The sequence below is a fragment of the Carassius gibelio genome, chromosome A18, assembly GCF_023724105.1.
Source record: "Carassius gibelio isolate Cgi1373 ecotype wild population from Czech Republic chromosome A18, carGib1.2-hapl.c, whole genome shotgun sequence".
In the NCBI taxonomy this organism is placed as follows: domain Eukaryota; kingdom Metazoa; phylum Chordata; class Actinopteri; order Cypriniformes; family Cyprinidae; genus Carassius; species Carassius gibelio.
Genome location: NC_068388.1, coordinates 5,267,130 through 5,293,341, shown reverse-complemented (window position 1 = coordinate 5,293,341; position 26,212 = coordinate 5,267,130).

Sequence of the window (26,212 nt, the reverse complement as noted above, 5' to 3'; positions counted from 1 at the left end):
AAACAGTTGTGCACTTTTCATAAGTTTTATATATATATATATATATATATATATATATATATATATATATATATATATATATATATATATATATATATATATATATATATATATATTTATATTTCATTTTATTTCAGTTAAGGTTTATTTTATTTCAAGTAACTTTTTTTTTTTTTTTTTGTATGGTTTGTACTACTTAACTATAATAACCCTTTATACAACATATAGCTGCATCCAGTGAATATTATTTGCATCTCATAATGTTACTTGAATAAACTATCAAAAAAATAAATAGAAAGCAGAGATAGTTGCTTTCTATAGGCTGCATAGCCTGCTGTACAGTTCATACACCTGATACAGGTTCGATTAAGCATCACAAAAGGACCAATAGAGCAAAACATTACAAAAAGTTTTTTTTTCCTCCACAAAAAGATGGGCTCTACCAGAAAAACTGCTTCCAATGGCCATGACAACATGACAGAGAGAATATAAAATATAAACCAATCACTGTCAGAATGCATGACATTTTCATCTCAACAGTCAATAAAATAAGAGATAATTTTTCTCTCACTTGTGAATGGTAAATCAATGATACATGATCCTTTGTAGAATTCTCCAGTTCAAGCAAATGGCTTCTTTAATCTGTTACCTTGGCTACTCTTTGAATAAATAAAGATTATTTCACTATCCTACACACTCAGACATTTACAGACAAGAAAAGGTGAAGGGCCATCTGTCCCGCTCGCTTACAGAAGCTGAAACTGACGCATTAATGCACAATTACCAGCTTAGAGGGCTGAACATGCAATGATTTTCTCTGGCAATTCTCAAGTGCTGCAGGGGCATAATGGTGATGACCAGCAAACAGAACCTAGAGCTGCTTTGCAAAAATGTATCACAGTAATAACATGTATGCTGTTTTAACTGAACAAACACAGATTTAACACAGACGATAGGTATTCACATCATTGCATTTCCAAAGACGGAATGGAAAAGATCAAAACAGTCTTTCAGCCTGTCCTGATATATCCTGCATTCTGGTGGATGCCTTTCCTTATCACCCAGCTCAGATAAGAGACAGACAAATCAAACATGGTGCAAGAACCAGTCTCCTGGCAAAGCTAGCCTTCCTCAAGAGGAAATATACAGTGAGAATACAGGATGTAAAAGGGAAGTTTGGAGTAAAAACATTCATAACAACGTAGGGAAGCCGAGAGAAAGATAGTGATATCTATAAAAAATAACCTGCATATCAATATTTGCTGAGAAAAGCCTCCAAAAACAGATTCTTCAAAGATATGATCATGCCAGAACAGAAATCTTTAAATGCACACATGCACACTACAGATAAAAGTGCGCTCGCACACACACACGTTTAAAAGTGTGGGCTGGTAATATGTATTTAAATAACTGTTTTTCTATTTGAATATATATTTAAAAAAAATATTCAAAGTATAATTTATAGTATAATTACTCTGGTCTTCAGTGTCACATGATCTTTCAGAAAGCGTTCTAATTGAAAGAAACATTTCATATTTTCTCCACTGTTAGAAACAGTTGTGCTACTTTATATTTTTGTGAAAAATCCTTCACACAGTTGCGTACGGGACATCCCTGCAGTGCGTGGGGGGCCCACCTATTTGAGGGTCCCCATCGCAGGACATTCTAAAAGGCATTTACAAATCACAAATCCCAAATAACCGTTTGAAAACTTTTTGCTTTGAAAAACTCAAAACGCTACAGTGAAATTTGGAAAAATTTAAGGTCTCTTTTAAACTTCTTTTGATTTGACCGCTGTGTTTTTGGAACGCATGCTCGAAACTCTGTGAAGTAACCTCCAACTAAGCTACACCTTGATGATGCAAACTATGTTTTGGAGCACTGGTCCATTGCTGCCAAGTTTAGCTCTTCTGAGTACTGAGAATGCTCAAAACATTGACATGAAAGCTGCAGTGAAAGACTTTGGGCACCAAAATGTTCTGAGAGCGCAAAGGATTCAGTAAAATAAATCAAAATATATCCTAAAGTATAGAGTTATTTATTTAAAGGGTTAGTTCACCCAAGAATTGCTGAGTTAGATGTGTTCCTAGGTTAACATATTTTGTTGACCCTGGAACAACATTTACTCCAAAAATGTATTCTTGACCATATCCCTACACCTTAACCTAACCATGAGTAATCCCTAAAATCAGAGGCAATGATAGATGAATGACACTGATGTACAAGCAACAAACAGTGATTTTAAGCGTAAACTTCACAAAATCTATAAACTGGTTCTTCAAATCTGATTGGTTAAATCACAGTGTTGTTCCAGGGACAACAAAGATGTAGTCCCAGGAACATGTCTCACTTGGTAAAATCAGGTTCTGCGTTTTACTCACCCTTGAGGATTCCTAGGTGTATTTACAGCAGTTCTCAATTCCAGACCTCACGACCCCCTGCTCTGCACATTTTGCATGTCTCTCTTTGTTAACACACCTGATTCAGATAATCAGCTCGTTAGAAGTGAGCTCTGTGCATGAACTGTGTTCCCATTGACATGGTCTCTACAAAGTGTTCATTGCTCCCTACCCCCTTCATTCATTCATTCATAGCAACGTCTTCACACACAGACAAGTGTAACATCATATACCTCTGTAAATAAATACAATTTAAATTCATGTCCCGTACACTTCAATGCACTTTGAATGCAACATATACACTCGCTTCGACTTGGAATCATGGCGGAAATATCCTGTGATGTCCACTTCGCAGGGCACTTAATTTCGAATAGAACAAATGTCTGAAGTGATAAGAGAGACATACAAAATGTGCAGAGCAGGGGGGACTCGTGAGGACTGGAATTGAGAACTGCTGGTGAATATGGCTTTCTTATTTCAGATGAAATCAGTCGGAGTTATATAAAAAATTGTTCTAGCTATTCCAAGCTTTGTCATTGCAGTCAGCAGGTGTTGCAGTTGAACAGCCCACAAGTCGTCAAGAAAAGTGTGTGCATCCATAATAAAACGTCCCTCACACAGCTCTGGGGGGTGAATACAAGCTTCCTGTAGTGAATCCATGCATTTTTGTAAGACAAATATCCATATTTCAAACCTAATAAACACTTTTTTCCTCACTTCCATTATCTGTCATATGCAGAAGCTGTTATGGTGGATGACGGTTGTACATCGGCTTGGCGTGATGAGGAAAGAGAACAAAACGAAACACTGGTTATGAATTAGAAGTACAAACCAAGGATTTTCAAAGAAAAATGACGGAGCATTTCGATATAAACCAATAGGATACTGGGTTTCCTTTACTAAAGTAAAATAACTTTGCTTTCTCTGCTCCTATAAATAAATATCTCAGAAGCTTGGAGCTTGTCAGGCTCTATTCATGCTCTGTTTTACAGAAAAAAATAATAATAAAACAAATAAGGATGAAAGAAAGTCATACGAGTTTGGAACAACATGATATGGAATAATTGATGACAGAACTTTCATTTTTGGCTGAACTGTTCCTTCAAATCCAGCTTTGAGAGAGATAGAGAGGACAGAACACATAATGAAAGTATGAAGAAGAAAATTGAATTCAGTGCCGGTTTGATTCAGTCTCTGTGGCATGTGGCATCCTTTATCATCAGCTTTTGATAGATAAAGTTTGACCAAAGCTGAAGCAGAAACACTTTTCACACTGAGTATATGCAGACGCTTCAGCATGAAGCAGAAGTTTCAGTCTGTGTGAAGAACTGAATTATGTAAGTGTGCATAAATCATTCATTATCTGGGATTCCCTGAACAGAGTCATCCATAAAACACATCCAATAACCTGCTCCAATAAAAGCTGCCACAAATAATCGGCTCCAACATTATTCTCTAATCAGCCATGGGGGGTCTGTGGCTGCTTTTCTCTTCCTCCATTGAGAAAGCAGGACAAAAAATAAAATCCTTCTGTTCTTTATTTTGATATACATGCAAGTTTCTTTTTGCTTGGCAAGACAATCCAAACCATTCAAAACTGAGGTTCTTGAACAGGCTGCCTCTTTTCAATTATAAAACATCTGAAGATTAATTAAACAACAAAAATAAATAATTCACCCAGACATGAAAATTTGCTCACTCTTAGGTCATCCAAGATGTAGATGAGTTTGTTTCTTCTTAGGAACAGATTTGGAGAAATTGAGCAATACATCACTTGCTCACCAATGGCTCCTCAGCTGTCCTTGGGTTCCATCTATCATTCAGGCATTTTAACTGTAAACTGTTGTTTCCGGCAAGAATACCAGTCAATAACCCACAATAACACACCAGTGGGAAAAAAAAACAAAACTGTTTTGGACTTTTCGCTTGTTAACAGTGCTATTTCAAAGGAGAAAGCATTATTATGGACTCATCTTTTAGCCAGAAGCAATGGTTTGAATTGAAAAAACACACAGTTTATCACTTCAAAAGACATTAACTGATGGACTGGAGTAGTTTGGATACTTCTGGATTATTAAAATGCTTTTATCAGCTGTTTGGACTCTCATTCTGATGGCACACATTCACTGTAGAGGATCCACAGGTAAACAAGTAATGTCATATACATTTCTCCAATTCTGTTCTGATGTATAAACAAATACACATCTCAAATGGCCTGAGGGTAAGTAAATGTTCAGAATATTTTTTAATGCACTATTCCTTTAATCATTTTTGAGATTCTGTCATATTCATTTAAGCAAGCAAATATTTTATCAACCACAAAAATAAATTATGAATCCTTTTTAGCACTTGGAGAGTTTTGGATGGGACTATATTTCTGATTTACTGACTGGAAGATGGAAAGGGTGTTTGGGTTCAAACCCGATGAAAACACACATTTCGACACACTTCACCTGACAATATAATTGAGGGCAAAACTAAATTATTATTCCTGTGTAATTTCAAACTGACAGCAGATCAGCCATAAACCCAAAACAACTTCTCCACAGACTGTCAGCTTTTTGTAGACTCACAAATTAGCATTTAAATAGTAAACATCTGCAAACTAGTTTTCTTGGTGGGAAACCTGATTTCCATCACAAATGCAGGACTCTTAACAGACTTTTGAGATGGTGTCTCCGGATCTCAGGGGAGGAAGAAGAGAGACACAAAACGAGTGTGCTAAATTAAGCCAGCATTTCTGAATTCCTTCTGCAATGGGGTAAAAAAAAAAAAAAAAAAAAAAAAAAAAAAAAAGAGAAGGACGGTGATTGAGGAAAAGGTCAGTCATGGTGGATATTTATGATTTAAGAGCTTTTTAGATGTTATGCAAAATAACGTCTTGCCCAGCCAAATAATTTGCCCATCGCTTAGACTTGGTGAATGTCAATTCACCAAAGTTTAAGTTTGCTTCTGACTAGCAATAACAAAAAGTTGAGAGTTTTGACATTTTTAATCATCTAACTCTATTTTTGTAAGGGCTGTAATCAGCTTCCTAAATAAAAATCACAATGCAATAAATGCTGGCACTCACAAATTGTAAACAAACTGTGCTACTTTCATGTCTCTTGTACTGCTCCCTGAACTCTTTCTTTTCCTGTAGTAAAATAATTCTGCTCAAATCAATATTTAATGTCTATTTATCTATTTATTTGGTAAGTAGCTGTGTAATTGAGGTAATGTACAGTTAGCCAGTAATTATTTTCAAAATAAACCCCTTCAAGGTGATGCAAGACCCCTCTGATTCACATCAGGACCGGTTGTACATCATCCCTTAGATGATTTATACTTTTAGCCATTCAATTTAAAAGATGCAGGCAGTGTAAAGCATACACTGCACAGACTACAGTAAGCAGTTAGCTAGCATTCTGCATACCGTCTGGTACATAGTAAAAAACATCAACATAATTCTCCTTTTCAAAATGTATAGCCTAAAGCTAAAAATTGTAGCTTACAATGCAACAAATAACAATTAGAAAATGCTGTAAAAGACAAATTCTCTGTCAATCACTGACCTCAAGGTATAAAATGAAATCTAAAACAAGTCAGTTGTAAATAATCATGTTAGCATTAACTTACGGTACTTGTGTCTTCTGGTAAGACAGTGTGAAATACTAAATTCTGCGTCTTGGGCTTTGGGTATGTATACCGTATGTTGAGCTAATCCACTTATAAGAGCATTTACTGAAATGAGTGTGGGAACTGAACCAGTGAGGTTTTACATTTAGCTCCAGGCATCCATTTTGATTCAGCGACAAAAGGCATGTGAAATGAGACCAGGCTCTCAGAGATAAGTACATTTGCACTGATGAATGCGTCTCAGTAAATGGTTGCGTCCTGTTGCAATTTCATAAAGAGTGAGTAGTTTAAAACACACGCTAACTCACTCATCTGCTTTCATTCTGATGCTCATTATCTCCTCAGAAACAATGAATATAGACATGTGTATATTCATTTGCACACGTGCATGTCATTTTCACTCTTAAATAGCATTGACCGGTCAATGAGTAAGTTTAGTATGCCATAGGGTTATATAATAGCACCCAGCAAAAAAGCTAATGGCTTCATTGTAATAATTTAAAATACAAATCTCATTGTAAATTAATCAGCATTTCTCGGGGCAATGCATTTCACAGTGCACAGGTAGGTAAGAAGTTGAATGAGCTGACAACTGAGCGTACAAAGAGGAAACTTAATGGGAAAATGGAACAGCTTTAGCCCTGAAAGAAATTAAATCTGCAGTGGGTGAAAAAGAGAGAGATTTTGAAAAGGAACCAAATACACAAGAGTCACACAAAGAAGCAAGCAGGAGCAGTTAAATATTCCCTCCCTGCCTTCAGATTAAAACAATTCACGATTTTGCAGTCTCTTTTAAACAAGCGACACAGTTCACACACGAACCAAAGGGAGAGCCCTTTCTGTGCCGTATTGTGCCGTTCTCATTTTCCCTCATGAGAGTCAATCGATTATGTTCGAGTGCGACTGTCCAAGGGCCAGGGTTATATAAAGGCAGAGCACATCACGCTGGAGGTTGTAATGCTTCAGCAGGAGGCAAATCAGAGTTGAGTCTCCCCACTGGCTGGAGTTCATTTCCTTCTGCTTTAGACCAGTGGTGGCATCAGTGCCTTTGTGGAAACAGTGACCTCCGGCGCCACCTGGCACCACAAAAACATTCACTCCGAACCATAATGCCAGCATGAAGTCCACACCAGGGGCTGTCAGAAGACTTCCCCTTATCATCCAGGCGCCTTGAATCTTAAAGTCGACCTTAGTCTGGGAACATAGATTTCCCTAGTCTTGCATCACTGCGTATCCTTGAGCAATATGCTCCAAACTCCGGAAATAAGAGACAGAAGGGGGAAAGATAAAGAAAGTGGAAAAAGCAGATTGCACAATTAAAATTATATAATTAACCACCCGAAAACCAGGCCAAATCTGGTAATGTGCATGAGGAACTCCTCCAGAGTTTACAGCTTACTCTTTTTGGCTCAGGATTGGAACGCAATATGTTAATTTAGGATCACATTAGGAGGATTGATGTCAACCTAGCTGTGCTCCCCAGGTGAAAGGAAGCTGAAGCCATATTACCAAACAAGGCTCACTGGAAAAATGTGCCTCTCCTTACATTTTTGCAAAACTCCGGGAGAACTTCCAAAACTTTTAATTCCTTTTCACACACATTACAATTAAAGGGGCAGATTACAGATTAATAAAGACTTATTGTCAAGCAATTCCTTGCACAATACTATGTTATGGACCTCAAAATGTTTTTACCATAGTAGTAGCAGTAGTAGTAGAAGTAGTAGTGGTGTAATTTTATTTAAAGCCATGTACTTTTACCATAGTGCATGGCTTGTAAAATAATAAAATGTTATGTTAACCAGCTCAATATTAATGTATTTTCTGACGACGTAAACTTGCTAGGTAGCTCACCTGGCAACTTGCAATACACAGTTGCAACACTATCTGTTAAGTTTAGGGTAAGTTTTAATGTATGTGGTAAGTTACATTCAAACATAGATAGGGTAGCCATATGTGCCGTTCATACGGGACACGTCCTGGCCAGGATTTTAGGATTTTCAAGAGAGCTATAGAGAGCAGAGCAAGCATTGCCTTATGCTTTCGAATCCCTCTTGCACCTACTTTGGTGTCTTTTTTGATCGGTGTGCAACAACACTTTAGGTCAAGCGAATGAACAAACGTGTGTATATTTGCATCGTTTTGATCGTTCCCTGTAGATCTCACATTCTCATGCGCAGCCTTACGACTGGGCTGCGCCACTCATTTCATATCTGAACTGTCATGATACGTACAACAACCAACATAATAAAATACTGCCAGATTCACATTAATCTTTGACCCATCTACTTGTGAATCGTGAGTTTCTGAACTTCGGGAACATGTACTGTAAAACTTTGACATGCTAGAGTACAGCTGAAGGTGACACTGTTGGTGTTAGATCTTAATATTGTATTTGTACAAATCCACCCAGAAAACATAAGCCTGGAAACAACCCTTGCCCCACGGCTATCTGTGGATGTTGTTGATAATGCTCACCAAAGCTGGTGAGAAGTGAGAGGCGGTGTTTGATTGCGTAAGACCACATCATCTGCCTCCCCTCTTTTGAGACCCGATCTCTGGCCTTCCCCCACACAGAACCAAAAACCTCCCACTGAAAAAGCAAACAGTGAGTCAGCGCTTACTGCACAAAGCAACACAACAAAGTAGCAGGGCAAAACCTGCACCCTCTTAGGACACACCAATGCAAAGAAATAAAAAAAAGGAAAAAAGCAAGTTTTTGTGTGCCATTATTTTAAGAAACAATGGAATTATTTAGAATAAATCAGCTGAAAAATTATGTCATTATAAACTCGCTCTCTTTTTTTAAGAATATTCATGGTTATGTTTTCCATATCCATAATATCCAAGTCCATAATGCTTGTCAAATTTCAAATCGGCAAAATAAAAAAACAACATAAAAACCTTAACTTGCATACTATACACCAAGATTAAACAAAAAAAGATATTTATAGTATATGTCAACATTTAGCAGACACGTATACAAACAGACTTAAAAATGAGAAGTGCAAAAAATATATCAAGAGCAATATTCACAGTATAGAATATATAAATGTATGTTAGGTACATGTTGTAGGACCTGCCACGAGTGGGCGCACTACCAAAACAATAACAATCGTGTGGTTTGATGACGCTAAGGAGGAGCGTGGAATAATGGGATTTGTTGTCTTCTACCCAACCGCTGACGGCCATCAATCAGACGGAAAGATAAATCATGGATTTAACGGATGAGGTAAAGTTTTATAAATGTTGTGTTTGATGTCATAATTCTCAAACGCGAGTTCAACTATTTGCGCGAGTAGATTACGAACAAAGTCATTGCAAAGACGCGACCAGACTATGGATCAGACGCGATGTACACGCCAAATGTGGGGCGCCCCATAATACTAATGTTGATGATCGTTATAATAGCATAATTATAATTATAATTATAATTAATTATAATTATAATTATAATAGCATAGTTATAATTCTGTCTAAGATACGAATCAAAACAACTCACCTGTCGAGTAAAAAAAACAACTCACCTGTCGAGTAAAAAATCCGCATTTTTTTCGAGTAAAAAAACAATCGAGATCTCTTTCTAGTTGAAGTTTGTCGCAAAGCTCTCTCCATTTAGAAAATGCAACACCGATATTGATTTTTGCTCTTTCTCTCCTCTTGTCCCAAACTCTTCTTGGTTTGTTTGGTTGGCCCGTACGCTTACGTTTATGGGAGCTGTCCTTGTCGACAGAACCAGCGACAGACGGTAAACAGTAATTATGTTCCATAAATAAGTAACACAATCCACCATAAAACGAGCAAGAAGTAATTGTGGCGAGTGGGGTGGGGCCGAGAGACGTGGGAATGAGGAGTGAGGCCAGGTGTAGTGATTGAAGATGAGCTGCACCTGCGCCCCACCACCGGTATTGAGTCCCACGTAGGAGATGGAAGGATATAAAACTGGAGCGACGACCGTGAAGGACGAGAGAGGACCAGGCCTGGGACATTATTTTATGTTTGCTCTTTATTTTATGCGCACCAGTTGTCCGTGAGGAGCTGGTGCCATTTGCCAGGGGGCCGGAGCCTGCCGCCTCCGTGATGGAATCCGGAGGAGCAGGGAACGGGGTACTCCTGCCGCTGCCCAAAATCGGAGGAGCCGTCGCCGTCCATCGGGCGGCGGAGGAGCGTCGTGCCGTCCGCCGAGGGCCGTCCAGTGCCACCACCAGGCACCGCGGAGGAGATCACCCAGCCGGTGGAGGGCCGAGCAGCAGTGTGTCTGGGAACCGGAATTTTTTCTCTCGTCCCTGTCGCTCCTCCTTCCATCTCCTTTTCTCTCGCCTCGTCTGTCCTACCCCCAGGTTCCCGCAGGTCCCCGTGAGCGGTCCCCCCCGGAGGGAAGGGGGGGGGGGGAGTAGAGCGCAGTCTCGAGGGTACCCCCCAGCCTGCGACGGGCGATGGGGGTATGTGGCGAGTGGGGCGGGGCCGAGAGGCGTGGGAACGAGGAGTGAGGCCAGGTGTAGTGATTGAAGATGAGCTGCACCTGGGCCTGGGATATTATTTTATGTTTGCTTTATATTTTATGCGCACCAGTCGTCCGTGAGAAGCTGGTGCGCTGTTTTGTATTTATTTTTGAATATTAAAGTGTTTTTGATTGCTGGACGCTAGACACTACATCCGCATTTGTCCACAACACTGTTGTCATGTTGTTTCTAAGTCAGTAAAGGCGGTAACAAAGGGTAACACATGTCATTACACAAAAAAGAAAAATTATTTGCACATAATTCATTTATAATTAACACTTCAGTATTCTATTCTATTTTTATTTTTATGAGAGAACAGTTGATTTTGGTTTCATGGTGACTAAGGCTAAGTTTTTACGCTAGTGAATTTTCATTTTAAAATGCATAACTTTTGCTGTGGTTACATCTGTCTTTTACACTAATCTGGCGTTTTTGACTCTCAAAAACAGATACTTTTGAAAATGCTGCAGACCCTGTTTTATTTTGAAAACTCTGAGTTAGCTCACATGTGCAATTATAATCAAGCTACAACAGTTTTCTGAACAGATGAGCTACAATCCCTTTTCATCCGTCCAAGCTGTTTGTCTAAAATTGGGCTAGATAGATTCAGTCAGATTAAAGCATTTACGTGGCATAATATAAATACTAAATAAATACAAATTCCTGAAATAAAATTAATGGAAACATAGTGAGTCAGATTGATCGGAATGAGGCTGTTGTGTGAACCAGATCACCTGGTTAACTGAAACGAACACACGGAAAAGAATCACTTGTTTGTGAATGAGACTGATTCGGTTTTCGATTACAACTCAATGAATGAATGAGGTAATGAAAGGAAGTTTATCAGTTAACAAAAATGTAAATGCTGTTTTTCTTCATTACACAAATGTGGTTTAAGACTTGAAAAACAGCTCACACATCGTATGGACTACGCTGATGGTGCTTCAGTGTTCTTTTTTAAGAGCTAAAATAAGAGAAGATACTTTGATTTATCCTTTTATGTTCAACGACAAAACAGCATACAGAACAACTAAAAGGTGGATGAAGACAGCATTTAATTTTTGAGTCAATTACTCTTTTGAAGATCCTACAAATGTCTCACAAATATCCAGTGCTGTGCTTCTTTGTCAAAAGTCTCCATTATAGACGGGGTTTGAATGTACTGTATATCAGAGTTTCAGTTGTACCACTCTTTGATGACTCATCTGTCTATCAAGTTTGAGTTCTCACCTATGAATCGCATCCTGTGTTACTGTTTCATTTGTTTTGTTTTTTTGTCCTCCTCTGCCCCTACTCTTTACAATCGTGACTCCACTAACAAAGGGACTTGTCAAGGGAAGTTGCCGTCGATTTGCAGGCATGTTAGTTGCCTGGGAAACAGGTTTTAAGTTGTGCGTAACTGACGGCAGGTTCTCTGCACTGCAGTAACCGGTACGTCTCAGAGCAGGGCGAACGCATGTGGCAGGGGCAAAATCACATCAGCCAGGCTATTTAACAATTTTGAAACAAGAACCAGAAAAAAATAAAAATGAATTAATAAAATGTCGTTATTAAAACAGGAGTGTATGAGGAACAAAAGGTCAGATTGAGGATCATAGTGAGGATAACACAGAAGAAGAACATGAATTTCTTCTTGAAAATATTTGATTTCACGGACTGAAAAAAAGAGAGTTAAGAACTTTCCCAATAAGATAAGATACTGTAATATGCAATGAAATAATAATGCTAATATCTTGCAGATTAATCAAAAAGGGTTTTCTCTATCCATGTATTATCACCCATTGAAACATATTCATTACCCTTTTAAAAAAAACCCTCTTCTAAATATCTTTTGTCTTGAAAAAAGACAACATTAAAGAGAATATATATATATATATATATATATATATATATATATATATATATATATATATATATATATATATATATATATATATATATATATTTATTCAGTCATTTTAATATAAAAAAATTATATTCATAGCATTATATTTTTAACAGAGACAAAAAAAAAAAAAAAAGTAATGGAAACCGAATTCAAAATTGGACCCTTTTAATAGAATCCAAGATGCCTTATGGCAGATTAAGACTCATAGTGTGGGTTTATAATTTTGCCAGCTGTAAGTGTGAGGGTGGAATTCTAATTTGAAGTACAGCGGCACATCATGCTCCGTCTCTGCAGGTGTTTTTTTAAAAGCTCATCTCAGGTATGATAACAGTCAGTGATTCAGGTCTGACCTTTGCCCAGGAGTGTCTGGGAGAATTTTTTTCCATGGCAACACCTCAGATCAGAAAAGAAGAAAGCGAGAGGTCAACCAACCCTGCGAGGCTTCTCTCTTTAACTGACCTTTAAAACAATCGGACCCCGAGACACTATAATGAAGTGCCTGGATTGTTCACCTACAGCTGCACGACACCAAACACAGGACACCTGCCAACCTGCAATCTCAAGAAAAGAACAAGAAAAAAAACCTTCTTCCAACATGTAAGTCAGTTCAAAATCTAAGATACTTTTTTCCCACAGTGTATAAGCTGCTCACATGCCAACACAGTATTTCAAGAGAAACGTCCTAATAACAAAATGCTGCTCCGTTAACACTTTGACCTTATTTTGGAGGATTCTGTAGAGGAGCCACGATTGTCTTCAGACATTTTCATGTGTGTGAAACAGAATATGGAAGTAGGGTCAAAAGCAATAAATAAAGATATCTATGTAAAGCATCATTCTGTAAATATAGCACTAATATATTATATATATATATATATAAAGAAAATGTATCAACACTTTGTATAGCAGTTTTACATTGTGACTTCATGCTGAGAACAGGTTCAATCACTTCCAAATATGGAAGATGTATTTAAAATAATACAAAATAATATATTTCAAAATAAAAGCAATGAATGGTATAAAAAGTATACAAATTTCCTTCAGATGTGACTGGGTATTTTTAATTGTATTAATTTCTTCAATTTTGAACATAAAGAAGCCCTTTGTGTGTAGGACATGTTTTGTTCCTTTTATCAAATAATCTGTGACACACACACACACACACACACACACACACACACTAATCTTGCTGAAACTTTTGAATGGTGGAGATTTAGTTTATACATTTATATATTTAATCTCTTTAAATTATTGGCATTATTGGACATAAAAATGAATATTTTAAACTAATCAATACACTATAGGCTGCAGAGACACAAAACTAGCACAGATATACAGGAAAGCAGTTGGTCAGGTACCGTATTTTTTGGGACTATAAGTCGCACCTAAGTATAAGTCGCATCAGTCCAAAAATATGTCATAACGAGGAAAAAAAACATTAGTCGCACTGGACTATAAGTCGCATTTATTTAGAGCCAAGAAACCAAGAGAAAACATTACCATCTCCAGCCCCGAGAGGGCGCTCTATGCTGCTCAGTGCTCCTGTAGCCTACCACTGAAAACACAGAGCGCTCTCTCGTGGCTGTAGATGGTAATGCTTTCTCTTAGTTCATGTCAAATTAATTTTGACAAATAAATTGCACCTTACTATAAGTCGCAGGACCAGCCAAACTATGAAAAAAAAGTGTGACTTATAGTCCAGAAAATACGGTATATGGTTTTAGAGGCCATTACACAGAAGTACTTGACCACCGAATGCTGCACTGAGGAATCAGAAGTTTTCCAGTAAGTCATTTAAATAATCCATATCAGCTACGGCAGTATGAGAACTCTACTACAGCTTTGAAGATTACTGCACAGAATGTTATTTTAAAAATCACTCACATAAGCAATCAGTAACCAAAATATGAGCAGTGAAAAGACCGAGGAGGAGTTGTATTTTGAACCTGTTCTCCAGGATGACATACACCTCCAAGCTGAAGCCCTATTATATACAATGTTTTCAGATGAGAGGTGCGATAGTGTCTACGGAAAAAACACTCAAGCACACATCTCTGCACAGCCTCTGCACTGCTGAAACTCCCGGTGATCCGGCGGTGCTGCTTAAAAGCAGACTCTCTCGAGTGTGTGTTCTATTTTCCACTTGACAGTGCTGGTACTTCACCAGAGAGGAGGCATGACTGGGCCAAGACTGTCAGTCAACTCAACCTCCACCTCCATCAACATTTCATTCAGTCCTAATGCATCTTTTCAAGTGCCTTTCCCAGGGTCCGGCCCCCACTCAAATACACGTGCCTCAACCATTCCGCTCTGGTTAAGAGAAGCCCCAGTTCAGGTGAACCATTCGTTACAAGCCATCTGGCAGCCCACGTCAGCTGCAAAAGGAAATAAATCAATTTGTCAGCCAGACAAAGAGACGTGTAGCAAACAAGGTATGACCTAATTTACGGGGGCCGTGTCCAAATCGACAATGACCAAAAGTTATCAGGCGAATCTGATGGTAATGCAAGAGGAAAGATTAAACCGTTTCAAAAGAAGCAATTTGGCCCGCGATTGCATCAGCATGAACAGAGAGTCAAAAAGACGAGCGGCGTACATTCGGATTCTTATTGAAGTCCCTCAAAAGGTCTGGTGATAAATGGGAGTTTTACTTATCAAAGCAAATGCCTCCTGTTGAATTTAACATAGTAAATATTTCTCCTTTTATTTAACAAAATGAGTGAAAAAAAAAAAAAAAAACTAGCAGTTATGACAATATGGTTTTTGATGAGCCGCCAAAGTGCTCGCAAGTCCTCTAAAACAGTCAGAATGAAAAACAGCTTTGGAAATGCACAAATCTCATTAAATACGATAACTGCAATGTATCTCCTGAGCCATTATAAAACCCAAAACGCTGATATTTCTTTTGTGCTCCATCTTATTTTGTTACTTTAACCACATTAGCTCTAATAGTAATTAATGTTGTTATACAATAGCTGAATAATACGACATCCCGTCATGTGTAATTCGTTTTCAGGCTGTATCGTTTTAATAAGCCATGAGGCTTTTTTAATTACGGGCTGTTTGTCTGAGAGCACGAGCTGGTCATGATATCGGCACGAGATTTGGGTCCAAAGAGTCTATGTGCAAAATATGTATCTGTGCAAGGTTCGAGAGTCCCACTGTGTGCCCCCATAACCTTAAGTTCTATCCTTCATCACACACACATACGCCCATCCATTCCACACAGATTAATTGAATTAAAGCGCTGACCACTGCACAATTTAATCTACTATTCCTCCAGGCGCTGTGACCTTGACTTTGACTATGCCGAGGCCCCTGTTGGCATTGTAACCACCCTCTGCCTTAAGGGTTAGTTAGGCAGCCGTGTACCCTGCAGAAAAGCTTGAAAGCTGAACTTATTTATGCACAATGTTGTCCAGAATGCATTTAACAGAAATAGGAGACATCCTAAACATGGAGGGCTTGCAAAGCCGCAGTATGTTGGTATTCCTGAAATGTTCTGGTGGGGGTTTGTTTGAAACATTGAAACTTTTGCAGTTAATTCAGCGCAAAATGCTGAATGTACAGAATCCAAACTTTGTTTAGTAGATCATTTCTGTTTTTAATTTATGTAATTAAGAAGTTCTGCTCTTGACTTAAATTGATGTGCAGCATTGAATATTCAACTAACAATTAGGGCTGCATGATTATTACCTGTTGATTATTCCCTTGAAACTCTAATTGCAATTATTCATTACAGTTATCACAATTGACATTAAATTATGTTTATACCATTTTTTTGATGCAACTGCATGCCATTGGTTTCTTCCTTAAATTATATAAAAAAGTATAAATATGAACAGTATTATATTGTTATACCAAAACTAAAACAATGAAAAAAAAAAAAAAAAAAAACTAGATGACAAGTAGAAAGAAAAATAAACATATCTTAAGCATGAAGAATAACATAAGTGGACTTTTGAATGGGTTTCAGCCCTAGTAAAAATAATATTGTTAAAGGTGCCACAAGTTGATATGATTCTTTAAGGTCTTAATGAAAAGTCTGTAACTTAGTTTGGTTAAAATTTCTCAATGTAAGTGTATTTATTTATTTATTTTTTTACCCTGTCAAAAACATCTCTTTTAAGAGCAAGCCATTTTATAGCATTTTCCTTTAAATGTTAATTAGTTCTGCTGACCCCACCCCTCTTTTCCGATCTGCTCTCTAAGAGACTTTCTGAGTGTTTACTTTAGCCGCATTCATCATGAAACTTGCTAATTAGCACATTTTTAGGAAAGGCAGTTTGCATTGATTAATTAAAAAAACCTTACACTCACTTTTTCTGTAGGTGAAGCTGGATCACGAAGGATTCACGCAAACATTCCCTTCAGAAACAAATGTAATCCACTGCGTCTGCGTCAGATTTCGGGAGTAAATGACGACTGCTATGTTAAATATTACATTAAAAAAAAAAAAAAAAAAAAAAAAAAACACCTCAATCGCTTAGGAGCTTCGGTGGTGATACAATGGTGGACTGATGACAGTCTGTGCTGTCAATCAAAATATTGTGGAAGGGGCCTCTATTGTTTAAACTCCATTCAACCTTTTGTAAATTTGTAGAGGCTCGGGTGTGCTACTGGCAACTGAATTTATAACCTGCTAGTGTTCAGGGTCAGGTTAGGCGTGCAGCTACATGGATACTTTTTTTTTTTTTTTTGTACATGTTCCGACAAATCACATCTTACAAATTCATAACAATTTGCAACTTATGTAAAATATTTGTAAAATACTTTACAAATATTATACTATTTTCTCATGAGATCTGGTTCGATAAACATATAGTCCTGGCCCAAACTCAGAGTTTTGATTGTGCCATATAACTCAAGCATTTACCCTTTTGAGGGTAAATTAATCAATGAATGGCTTACAGTATTTATAGTTACCTGTCAAAATCAAGTCGGGATAAGAAAAACAAATTGTTTGCAAGTGCCTTGCTAGCCTGTTTCTTTTAGGAAATGCACATATTGTTATTTATTTATTATTATTTTTTTGTATTTTTTCGAATTCTTGAATAAAGAACTAAAGAAAGAAAGACCGAGGGAATGTTTATACATTCTATGTTTCTGTTACTCAAATATAAATAAAACACATTATTTATAGAATCGTACAGTATGTGGTCTCTGACTCCAGCCTGGACATCAATATTGATGATGATTTTTTCATAGCTTGCACATGAGCTGGAGTGGTGGAGAATATCTACCACAGAGCCAAACATACTGTGGAAAATGAATCATGATGTTGCACAATTACTTCAGCTTGAATTGTATGGTATAAACTCCATTCAAACTATGTTTTGTAGATTTGCAATCTTAGATGTGCCTTTGGCAAACTGATGGTGAATTTGTATGAATTTGTACAGTCCCGTTCATACATGTTTGTACAAACTGCTTATTCACCAATGAGGTATAGTGGTCAGGTTGGAGTGCACTGTTATTGTTTTTAGTGTGCACTAGGGAGTGATGTAAACTGGTCAACATCGATGTCGTTTGTGAGTAGCAATCAACAACGTTAACAAATAACAACGTTAACAACAGGAGGATGGAGGACGCTGTGATTGGAGCTGTGTTTTTGTTGTGTCTGGCGGGTTTCACAATAATGGACATGGAATGTCGAGTATACGTAAAGTGATTGAAAGAACGGAAAAAAGGAATCTCCAATGACAACTAGCAGGGCTACATTTGCTACAAGTGCCCTCCTCCAATTTATCGCTGTTCATCATACTTGCAAAATAAGTTGACACAATGTTTACAGTATGATTACACAGCATTTTAAAGGGGCGTTTTCGGATGCATCTGGCCAATCAGTGTCTAGTTACATCACGGATAGTACCAGTTGTGATGGTTAGACCCTGCTCCAGAGTAGGAGCTAATTTGGTTCTCGAAAAAGGCAGTCCAGTACTAAAAAAACGCCCAAAAGTGAGTAGTTCCATAATTAGTTCTGGTACTATGAATAGGTTCCTGCAGTGCAAAAGGCCCTATTGTCTATATAGTTACTCAAATAACAATCTAAAAACATTGGCTTGTTTATATATAGAAACTTATGTGGTCTCTGACTGCAATCTGGACATCAATAAAGATGATGATTTTTTTTTTTTTAAAGCTTGCAAATGAGCTGGACTCAAAATCAAACAAACAGCAAAGAGAGGAATCTCAATTTATTTTGTTGCACAAAGGATTAATGTGTCCTTACTGTCACAAGGACGTAGCTCTCAGTCCTGCATCTGAAGGATGTTTACCCAGTCAGCACACCACTGGAACACAAATGCAATTACAGAGAGAGACGTGCACCTGTACACACCCTGAATGCGCCGGCACAAATCACATTTGTCTGTGTTCTCAAAAGCGACCAAAGTGATGTGTCAGTTCTAGGGCTGTCAGTGAAGTAGAAATGTTATGTGCCGATTAATCAACTGTGGCCATTAAATCAATAAAATATCAGTACCGTATTTTCCGGACTATATGTCACACTATTTTTTCATAGTTTGGCTGGTCCTGCGACTTATGGTCAGGTGCGACTTATTTATCAAAATTTATTTGACATGAACCAAGAGAAATGAACTAAGATAAGTTAACCGAGAAAACATTACCCTCTACAGCCACGAGAGGGCACTCTATGCTGCTCAATGCTCCTGTAGTCTACACTGAAAACATAGAGCGCCCTCTCGCGGCTGGAGACGATAATGTTTTTTCTTGGTTTTAAATAAATGCGACTTATAGTCCAGTGCGACTTATATGTTTTTTCCTCATCATGACGTATTATTTGACTGATGCGTCTTATACTCAGGTGCGATTTATAGTCAGAAAAATATGGTATTTGCTGAGAAAAGTCCCCAAAATAAGGTAATTTAAATACTATAGCAGACTATAGCTATATCTTGGATGGCCCAAGTGAAATGTCAGCAAATTTTTATTTTTGGATAAATTATTTCTTTAAGATGTGTTTTCAGATTATATATTTGAAACATAATTGTATAGTGCCTATAACTATAAGATTTATAAGTGTACAAATCTGACAAATTTGAGATAGATAAAGTGCAGTCAATAAAAAGGGCTTCAGAATAAATCTTTAAGGTTAGATTAAACACTGTTCAGAATATGCAGTATGCAATATTTTTTAAATCTTGGTTGTACTTCAAGCTTGAATTGCTTGCATGGGTCAGCTGGCATGATTAATTACATTCATTTTTTTTTCATTTTTTTTTTTTTACCACACTTTAATAAAAATTATTTAAAAAAATAATAATTAATCACAATCAATTAAATGACAGTACTAGTAAACTCAGTTATGCAAAGCCCTAACATGCTCTTTCCGTTTCTTCCAGAGATACAAGCAACTTGGTTTTACTGACAGTGCACCTTAGGTTAGGTTTTGGATGCTATGACCTGTTCTTGTTCTAAAGCTAATATATATTCTGCAGTATCCCCAACATCTTTATGGATACAGTCCATACACCCATACAGTGTATGTGATTCACAACAAAATCGTTACACTTTCAACAGTACTAAAGGGTAGGAACAGGGCTTGTGTGTATGTGTGTTGGTTGGCAAGCCATTACAAACAGACGTTCCTGAAGGAGCTGAAACTTATCTGAGTGCTGATTTGGCACAACACCTCCAGGCTGAATCAGCCCATTACTCAAAGGGTGCTAATTACAACGAGCATGACCGTGATACTCTGTGTGCATGAGGGTACGAGAGACACACTTTTGTACTCACAGTTTATTAGAAGATTATATACATTCTTTCACTTGTTCTAAATACTTGGAGGCTGCATGAAACAGGTGAAAGGTGAAGGGGCAAGGCTGAAAAATAAGAGGGATTTTGAACTTCAACCAGAATGAAAAGTTGTTTAATGTGAAGCAAGTTACTACATTTTGATTAAACATTACAACAAAAACCTTATTTCTTTGGAAAAAATATCCAATGATTGATCATTCACAATAAAACCAGAAATAAGTATTTAGAAAGATTATGATTCCATTTGCAAGTGACAAAACATTCAGTGGAAAATAATTAAAACAAATTTTTTCATCAGTTTAGATTTAGTTCATCAGTTTAGTTTGTTAAAAGTAGTCTAAGATATTATTGGCCTTGGTTACATCAGCCGAAAGGTAATTTTAAAGGCAATAAAAGTTTTATGAAGGATTATGGGAAAACTTTAGTTTTCCTCTTTAGAGTAACTTGTTCTCATTTTACTTTAACTTTTGTTCAAGTAAAATGGATTTTCATTTTATAAGATTTTAGCTGCATTCTTTGATGAACCTTATGAATCTATGTAATATAGAAAAATACATTTACATTTCCATCGTTGATATTAAAGGAATAGTTCACTGAAAAATGAAAATAATCCACAATCTTCCAGCTAAAACTTAAGTCCTCTATTCATGCAACAGCTTTCTTCAATTATAAAGTTTTCTTATCTGAATCAGAAAAGAAATACACAAGCACAGTTATGCGTGAAAACTATCCATATCTCGCCTTTGAAAGCACTACTTATTATTGTTCACAAATATCAATATGTGTCCATTATGATTTCATGATTATTCATTAGTCTACTCCCTCTCTGGTCAGAGAAACATCTGTGTGTGGGAGTCCGGTGCTAAAAATGTTTTTATATCACTGAAGAAACAAAACATGTTTGATATTCTATTGTGTTAAAGCACCAATACAAAGAAGTGGCAGCAGTACAGCAGCGCAGGAATGATTTTGACAGACCAATCAGAAATAGAGAGACACTACAAATCATTCTACCACAATGCACACAAGGTAACTCTAATTCAGGTGTAACAGTTTGATGTCCTTTTCTTTATTTATGAGGCTGTCCCTCGATCCTCAAAATGGAAGTTTGTGAAACGCAGTACAGTTAAGTTAAGATTAATTTGGCAGCTTTATTCATCATTATGGAGACGTTTATTTATGACTGCTAAATCTTCTATAAATTAGAGTTCATATTCATATGCCAAAGGGATGCAACGACAAACACAAAAATTCCCAAGAAGGAGATTAAGCTTGGAATCTTAATAACTTCCTTATAAAATATAAATATAAAATAAATACATTAGTCACTAAAAAAAAGAAAAGAAAAGAAAATGACATACAGCCTGCAATCAGACAATGACAGAAGAAGAGATTCTGCCAGAAGATAAAAAAAAAAAAAGTTGAATCATGGCTGATGGCCCAAAAAGACACAGACGGAAAGCAGAAAAGCCTACACAGAGCCCAGTGTCTGCGTTAAATCTCTAATATATTGTTATTACCCAAAAATGTTTTATTATTTTCCAAAGCTACACTAACAAATGAGGAACAGCACAAGCTATTCATCATGTTGTTTTTCAACTCAAATATGATCCAGTCATGTCATGGTGTTAGTGACTTCTGTTGTTTGCTATTCGGTTGATCACATTTGTAATCGAAGGAAATGGCAAATGTTGCAAAGCTGTGATAGTGAGTTACACAAGCAAGCAAAGGTAAAGACACCTGCAAACGACAAGGAGTCTGGAGTCAAAAATCTGTGTGAAAATGGAAAACAGAACCACAACATGGCAATACCATTATGCATTTAAGTTTGTATAGTATGTCTGATTCAATTATCATTCAGAGAGAGAGAGAGAGAGAGAGAGAGAGAGAGAGAGAGATGACAGACTTAGGAAAGAGTTAGTGTTGGCCCAAAGCCTGGAGCACAACCATACTTCAATGCCACGACCCACATAATAGTTCACAACCTGTCTCTGCCCAGAGTCTAACTGATCTGAAACACACACATAGATAACAGATCCAAGTTTGGTTAAAATAAATGAATTGCATACACACACAAACTTCTCTCCCCAGTCTTCCATTAACGTTCCTTCCCCCAAAAGAAGTAACATTGCTAAAGGAGCTTGTTAAACAAATGCAAATATTAAGATTTGCAAGAGATAATGACACAAATATTAACATTAACTAACCCTGATAGAGCTCTAAAATAACATAATTGCAGTAAATTCTTGCTCACTTTGAATAAACCAATGTCAAACCAAGAAATGTTAATCTTTTCTTGATATTCAACAAATCCTCATCAGGTGGAATGTTAATAACAGAGAGATAACTTGCACTTTTCATGAACAGGGAAGAGGGTAGTGTTCCATTACTCTGTTTAAAGCATTACAGAATATTGTGTGTGTGTGTGTGTGTGTAAACATAGTTAAAACAATTTGTTAAACAAAAGGTTTAATTCTTTTTGTTTTTATTCCTATTAAAGCAGGGCAGATGATTTGGTTCAAAAAATTGTTTTGTTATGCTGGTTGAAACTCTCTTCACATCCAAATAGCAATCACTAAGTTAAGTGGTCTAAATACAGGTATATGTATTTATATAATCTGTGGAAGGCATATGACCATCTAATGCTCTTCCAATCATATCCCTCGTTCCAAAAGCTATGATAGGCCATTTGCATACCTCCACACACCCGGTTCACACAGACATGATACGTCATCAGTGCGTTCCATTACTCTATTGCAAACCAAGCGAGAATGGAAGGCATTATCATTATAATATTTAGCATTTTGTACAGTAATGTTTTCTCACTGGTGAATGAGACATGAGGTAATCTGACAGCATTGCATTCAACTCTCCACCAATGCCATCAATCATCGTGTCATCGGGTTAGCATCTGGTCATGTGTTTTGGAGGAGGCGTGGTTTTGGAGAGTGATTTGCAGGGAGGATTGGATCTTATGCTATCAAAGTTAGCTTGCTCTTGCTAGCCTCTCCGAAATCACCTATCCTTCCTTTAAGTCCCAATTAAGACATGCTCATATGTCTCACATTTTTCCTTTATTAGAGAGTCAAATGCAGCTAATATCACAAAGTCATTAGCTTGGAAGCAAAACATCAATAATAATAATAATAATAATAATAATAATAATAATAATAATAATAATAAAATAATCAACTTGAGCCCCTCCAGCAAATTTATCTCAGTCTTTAAAGCACATTTGACTGTTTTGTTTGTGTTGAATATTTCACATATCCAAATTTCCTATTAAAATTTTTAAATATTGACTTCCCTTTCAGCTAAATGGCATCCCCAGTTTCACCTTGTAAGTACATTGAGGACATTTTAGCAGGACAGCCTGCGGTTTTCACGGGGGCCTGACTACATTAGCATAAATGTTCAGCAGTGCTGCATAAGTCAGAGAGTCTGTCAGAGAAGAGATACAGACTACTGGCGACCTGGTCAGTGGGACAAAAAGAGAGTTTATAGAACAGCCTTTGGTTCTAAACGATCACTACAGTGGATCAGGGCTGTTCAAGTCTCGGCCCTGAAATAGAGCATGCCAGTGACAAGAAACAAAGGTCTGCGCTTGAGGATGAGGGACTGCAGATGTGTCCCTGGATTTGTCTTGGTGACTCACTGACTCCAAAACCGCTGGGAAGATACAAACCCTGTGAACTCTAAGACAAACATGTGACAGTTTCAAGCGGAAAGCAGGACATACAGGAGAGAAGTGAGCAGAGACAGATAGAGGAAGACGGGGGAGGTCATCTCAGGTCATGTGCCCACAAAAACACCATGTCTATAAGACTAATTTTGGCTGCTGGGAGGGATATGGCACATTTGAAAGTCCATGTTCACCCTCAAGGCGAGATGAGTGACCCACTGGGTCAGCAGGACAGCGCTGAGGGGGCAAGTGGATGAGAACTGTCTGTTAAAGCAGGACTGACACATGCAAAACCACAACAGAGATGTCACACTGCATTTATAAAATCTATCTATACACATCATGCTGAAAGCATGGCATCTGATATCATTACTGTCATCACAGCATGGGTGTGTGAAAGTTCTGCTTGCATGGAAATGTTACAGCTCACAGCTTTGATATAAAGCTATAAACATATTCTGAAGCAGTACACACAAACAGCAAATACTGTAGCTGTACTTTGAAACTGTAGATATAACTACATTCAACATGTTTTATTTATTGACTTATTTGTTCAAATAATAACTGTTTGGGACTTTATATTAACAGCTGTTGGCAAGTGTTGAAAAAATAAACCAAAATTAAAACTGAATATAGTAAAGTAAAATAGCAAAGCAGTCTATTGTTATTAACTTGAATCCTTCCAGTCTATAAAGCACTTTACTTAGGGCAGTTTTGTTTGCTTTAAATATTTTAAATTTCCAAATTTCATATTTTTTAATTTTAAATATTTTCTTCCCACTCAACTAAATGACATACTCAATTTAAATTTGTAAGTACACAAATAATAGTGGTTTGGAACTTTATATTAATACCCATAAGCTTGCATGATAATACATTACATTATATTACATTACATTGCATGAAATAAAATGTTAAAATAATAAAAATAAACTCTAAAATTAAACAAAATAAGCTTACAAATAAATCACTGAACTCTCTCTCTCTCATATATATATATACTTTATTTTTATTTTTTATTGTTATCTTGGATTTAGAAAATTTTGCTCCCATATATGAAAGAACGGATTAGACAAAAAACTGACTGGAGTATACAGGAATGGAATGAAAAACAAGCTACCAGCACAACATCTTTTTTAATCAAAGTAACAGAATGCCATTCTGAATCATTCTGAATCAAACTCAAATTCAATCCTCTGGTCATGTTGATTCCATCCACACAGTGAGAACCATTATTTGTTAGTAATTGTTACCCAGTTCTCACAGAGTCAACTCACAATATACACAATTCCTTAAAAAAAAAACAAAAAAAAAAACACATGAACAAACTTGTTTCTCATTCTGTTCATCATCAGTGCAAATAGCCCCAAGACTCTTTCAATACTTCAAATAAAGCTTCAATTAATAAATAAATAAAAACCTCCTATTTTGGCCCCAGGCTGTTTCCAGAAAACACTCGTTCAGTTGAACTCACAATATGTAGCCACTCACTGCATCTCAGGTTTGGCTTCTCGATTACAGTATACAGATATATAGGGAAAACAGACAGACACACTGCTGTTTCCCACAATTATACAACGTGTATATGAATTATAAAGAAAATAGAGCTAAGCGCAGTTGCAAGATGAGTTAGCATCAGTAAGTGGAAGTCTATCTGTGTTTTCTGAGATTTTTGACTACAGGCCAGTTTACAAGGTCATAACCCGTCAGTGTGAATCAAATCATTCCACGTATCTCCATGCACACACACACACACACTCACAAATATAGACAAAGACTTTTTTTAGCAAGTCACTCACATCTTGGTAATGCCCCCGGGTGGCTATTTCCAGTAATGTGTACAGATTCAGAAACTTGACAGGGGAAAGACAGAAATTTACTAAATTTGTTTTTTGTCAAGCTTGAAACAAGATTGAAATCATTAATTTGTCAAGACCTTTTTATACAATGGTCAATTCTGAGATGCTTCCATAACTTGTCTTCTTTGAATCTAGTAGAAAGACAAAATCCGAAATACACATTTAAGCATTATAAAATAACACTTAAAATAAAATATATATTTTTTGAGAAAACTAATGTCTACTTTTTGCACATGGCAGCTCCATCATGAAGCATCGCAGGAATGACTTGGGGCAACAGCTAACACTGTAGTAGTAAGAACAGCTGCCCATTTTAGCAGGCAGGATTATCAGAAGGTGCTCTTTCCTGATAAGTGGATTATTACGATATTTCTCCATTTTACTATGTGGGGTTGAAGCACTTTACCAAAACCGCAACTTATGAAATCAGGCGTGTGGTGTCTGGATTACAGAAGAGTGAAAGTGCTTCTGTATTTCAGAGTAGG